Genomic DNA, 4,927 nt, shown 5'->3' with positions numbered 1-4,927 from the left:
ACTGTCAAAATAAAACCACCAAGTTGGATTGTTTTTACGGTGACTGTCAAAATAAAACCACCAAGTTGGATTGTTGTTACGGTGACTGTCAAAATAAAACCACCAAGTTGGATTGTTGTTATGGTGACTGTCAAAATAAAGCCACCAAGTTGGATTGTTGTTATGGTGACTGTCAAAATAAAACTACCAAGTTGGATTGTTATCACGGTGACTGTCAAAATAAAACTACCAAGTTGGATTGTTATCACGGTGACTGTCAAAATAAAACCACCAAGTTGGATTGTTGTTACGGTGACTGTCAAAATAAAACTACCAAATTGGATTGTTATTACGGTGACTGTCAAAATAAAACCACAAAGTTGGCTTGTTATTACAGTGACTGTCAAAATAAGATAAAAGTCCCAGCACTATATGGACGAGGAGTCATGACGCCACAGAGGAAACTTGGTTCTGATTTTCCAGCTACAAGATCAGGAGCAGAATTTCTGAAAAGTTTTCTCATCAGTGACTCCGAGCAGCTGACAAACCTGTTCTCACTTCAACGTGCCCTGAGATCGATCTCTCTCTCTCTCTCTCTCTCTCTCTCTCGCTCTCTCTCTCTCTCTCTCGCTTCTCTCTCTCTCTCTCTCTTCCTCTCTCTCTCTCTCTCTCTCTCTCTCTCTCTCTCTCGCTTCTCTCTCTCTCTCTCTCTCTCTCTCTCTCTCTCTCTTCCTCTCTCTCTCTCTTTCTTACTATTCTGAAGCATTTTAAACATTTAACCCTCAAAATGACGCCACAAAATCAAAACCTAATAAACCAATAGACCAACCAAAACATCTTTTCCATCTGTTGTTTCTTTATTTGTGTGATTTCAAAGTAAAACCTTCCAAATTTAAACTAAAACTCTTCAAATAGCAGGAAATTCTTTGTTTTTACGACTTTACAATTTTCTCTCCGCGGCGATTCCGTGAAGACCTGAACGAATCTCAACCTGGGTCCTGAGGCGTCTTCGCAGGTGAACTTCAGTCTGGATTTGGGGTCAAAACCTCATGAACTTGACCCGCGGGAGCAATGAGACCTGCTGGTCTTTAAAAACCTCCTAAACTGAGCCGGACTAACGGCGGGTTGAAGCTCATGATTCAAACTGAAAGATGAGGGGGAAACTTCAAAGAAGTAAAAACTAAAAATAGGAAAATCTAAGTGGCAGTAAAACATTATTTTCCACACATCCTTTCTTCCTCATCTTCTTCTCATCCCTCCTGCAGTAAACCCATTAAGACCTTAATGAGACTGCTGCCGTTTTTGGAAACTCCAGATCGGAGCAGTGATTCATCCTCGTTGCTGCAGATTAATAATTGAAAAGACAAAGAGTTTGGAGGAGAGCAGGTCTGAACGCCGAGTCTCCTTCACACAAAAGGTTCATGACGGCGACAACGTGGTCCGATTCTATCAACAAGAGTTTGACTGCAAAGATTTATTTATAGATTTATAGATTAAATTACTATTGGAAAAGGTTACGAAGTGATAAAAGTTCTAATCCCAGACAGGAAGTGTTGGAGGATTGGATTAAATACCAAAATGTCTGAAATTGTCAAAAATGGATCCAAAACAGGTCAAACAGTTCAAATAACTAAAATAACTAACATAACTAACATAACTAAAATAACTAGCATAACTAACATAACTAAAATAACTAACAGAACTAACATAACCAAAATAACTAGCATAACTAACATAACTAAAATAACTAACAGAACTAACAGAACTAAAATAACTAAAATTACTAACATAACTAAAATAACTAACATAACTAACAGAACTAAAATAACTAAAATTACTAACATAACTAAAATAACTAACATAACTAACAGAACTAAAATAACTAAAATTACTAACATAACTAAAATAACTAACATAACTAACATAACGTGGAAGAAAAAAGGTGAAAATTGCTAATGGCTAAAACAACCAATTAAAATGGGTTAAAAAAGATTAAAACTGCTAAAAATGTCTAAAAAAGCTAAAAGAGCAGATTTAATTACGACACATCGAAAAGTCCGTTTGTCCAAACGAGATAAATAACTTCAGAAGCTGTGATCTTCTGTGGTCAAAGTTGTTTTGTGGCTCCAGAAGAAACGGTCGGAAACTGAACCAGATGATCTGAAGTTTTAATTTAAATAATAGAAATCAGCCGCGATGTGTCGCTGGGAGAACGGTTCCCAAACTGCTGCTTCCACCCGGAGGCGCCAGAAGTTCTTAGTGATTCTGGGTCCAGTTCATCCACACAGACGTCGTTTAATTCCGCCTCATGGCTGCTGTCTCTTTAAAAAAAACGTCTTCCTGAGATCCAACATGGTCGAAGTTATACATTCAGTCGTCTCACTTTCATTCGTAGATTTAATTTAATTTTTTTTTTTTTACTCTTCAATTATTGTTATTAATGATTGTTTTGTATCAATGTGTGTGTGTGTACATATCTATATATAAACTGTATATATATATATATGTATTTCTATTACTATGACTATTTCTTTATTTTTGTTTTCTTTTTGTTTGTTGTTGTTTCTGTTCTAATTATTTCTTTCAGGTTTAGGGGTTCTGTTTGTCCGTATTGTTTTTACTTGTACTGTTCACCTCTTCCATTATCTCAACCAATAATTCTATTTCATTCATATGTGTGATTTTATTTTGTTTGGGAAAAGAAACAATAAACAATAAACAAAGTTTATAATAAAAAAGTCTTCAGCTTTCCTGCTTCAGCAGCTTTTGAAGGCTCCGATCCCGAACCCCCTCCGCTCCGTTCCGCTCCGTTCCGTTCCGCTCCGTTCCATTCCGTTCCGTTCCGTTCCGCTCCGTTCCGTTCCGTTCCGCTCCGTTCCGCTCCGCTCCGCTCCGTTCCGCTCCGCTCCGCTCCGTTCCGCTCCGCTCCGTTCCGCTCCATTCCGCTCCGTTCCGCTCCGCTCCGTTCCGTTCCGTTCCGTTCCGTTCCGCTCCGCTCCGCTCCGTTCCGCTCCGTTCCGTTCCGTTCCGTTCCGCTCCGTTCCGCTCCGTTCCGTTCCGTTCCGCTCCGTTCAGTTCCGCTCCGTTCCGTTCCGCTCCGTTCCGCTCCGTTCCGTTCCGTTCCGTTCAGTTCCGTTCCGTTCCGCTCCGCTCCGTTCCGCTCCGTTCCGTTCCGTTCCGCTCCGTTCAGTTCCGCTCCGTTCCGCTCCGCTCCGTTCCGCTCCGTTCCGTTCCGTTCCGCTCCGTTCCGCTCCGTTCCGTTCCGTTCCGCTCCGTTCAGTTCCGTTCCGTTCCGCTCCGCTCCGTTCCGCTCCGTTCCGTTCCGTTCCGCTCCGTTCAGTTCCGCTCCGTTCCGCTCCGCTCCGTTCCGCTCCGTTCCGTTCCGTTCCGCTCCGTTCAGTTCCGTTCCGTTCCGCTCCGCTCCGTTCCGCTCCGTTCCGTTCCGTTCCGCTCCGTTCAGTTCCGCTCCGTTCCGCTCCGCTCCGTTCCGCTCCGTTCCGTTCCGCTCCGCTCCGTTCCGCTCCGTTCCGTTCCGCTCCGCTCCGTTCCGCTCCGTTCCGTTCCGTTCCGTTCCGTTCCGTTCCGTTCCGCTCCGTTACGTTCCGCTCCGCTCCGCTCCGCTCCGTTCCGTTCCGTTACGCTCCGCTCCGTTCCGTTCCGTTCCGTTCCGCTCCGCTCCGCTCCGCTCCGTTCCGTTCCGTTCCGCTCCGCTCCGTTCCGCTCCGTTCTGCTCCGTTCAGTTCCGTTCCGCTCCGCTCCGCTCCGTTCCGCTCCGTTCCGTTCCGCTCCGCTCCGTTCCGCTCCGCTCCGTTCCGTTTAGTTTTGGGAAGAAAGAGAATGATGAAAGAGGTGGAGGGAAGAGAAGAGGAGAGGAAGAACTGTACCTCCTCATTACCTTCACCAACAAAAGTTGATTAATTTATTGGTTTATATGTACGTATTTTATATGTACTTTTCACAAAAGCTACTCGGCCAGATTCCATGAAGTCTTCAGGTTTGATTTCTCATCATCTCAGGACCGACTCACCACATTTTATATCAACGAACCGTCTTCAAACAAAAACCCAACAAACTGCGAAAGACTGTCCCAAACAGAGAAGAGATCTAAGAAGATCGAAGGAGATCAGCGTCTGTTGCCATGGAGACGCTCCCTGCTCAGTGTTTCACGCGGTGGTGGAGCTACCTGACAGGCTATGAGCTAACAGCTAACATGCTAGCGATGCTAACGCAAACAAATGCGTTTTTTTGGCGGCGGTCTGTGCTCTACCGAGTGTAGCTCTAGATTACAGTTTTAATCTCTTTTCCCAGCAACACCTCGCTTTACATTCAGACTTTAACACGTCGGCGGCTCCAGGAACAATGTCTGATATCGCGCCTGTCTTGCCAAAATGTGTGTGTGTGTGTGTGTGTGTGTGTGTGTGTGTGTGTGTGTGTGTGTGTGTGTGTGTGTGTGTGTGTGTGTGTGTGTGTGTGTGTGTGTGTGTGTGTGTGTGTGTGTGGGGGCGGATCCACCGCGATGTTATACACCGTCAGAGGAAAGTGAAGAGAAGCCATGGTGCTGGACCATCTCGTCTGTGGCTCCGGCGAATAAATGTAATGATGGAGCAGAAAAGCCCGGTGACACTCTAGAACCCTCGGAAGAATCGTAACTCGAGTCTCATCGCTGGTTTGACTGCACCCATGGTCTTACTGCACCCATGATGGTCTTACTGCACCCATGATGGTCTTACTGCACCCATGGTTTTACTGCACCCATGGTCTTACTGCACCCATGGTCTTACTGCACCCATGGTCTTACTGCACCCATGGTTTTACTGCACCCATGGTTTTACTGCACCCATGGTCTTACTGCACCCATGATGGTCTTACTGCACCCATGGTTTTACTGCACCCATGGTCTTACTGCACCCATGGTCTTACTGCACCCATGGTCTTACTGCACCCATGG

This window comes from Lipophrys pholis, assembly GCF_963383615.2.
Source record: "Lipophrys pholis genome assembly, chromosome: 8".
Taxonomy (NCBI): Eukaryota; Metazoa; Chordata; class Actinopteri; order Blenniiformes; family Blenniidae; genus Lipophrys; species Lipophrys pholis.
This window is presented reverse-complemented; position numbering follows the sequence as displayed.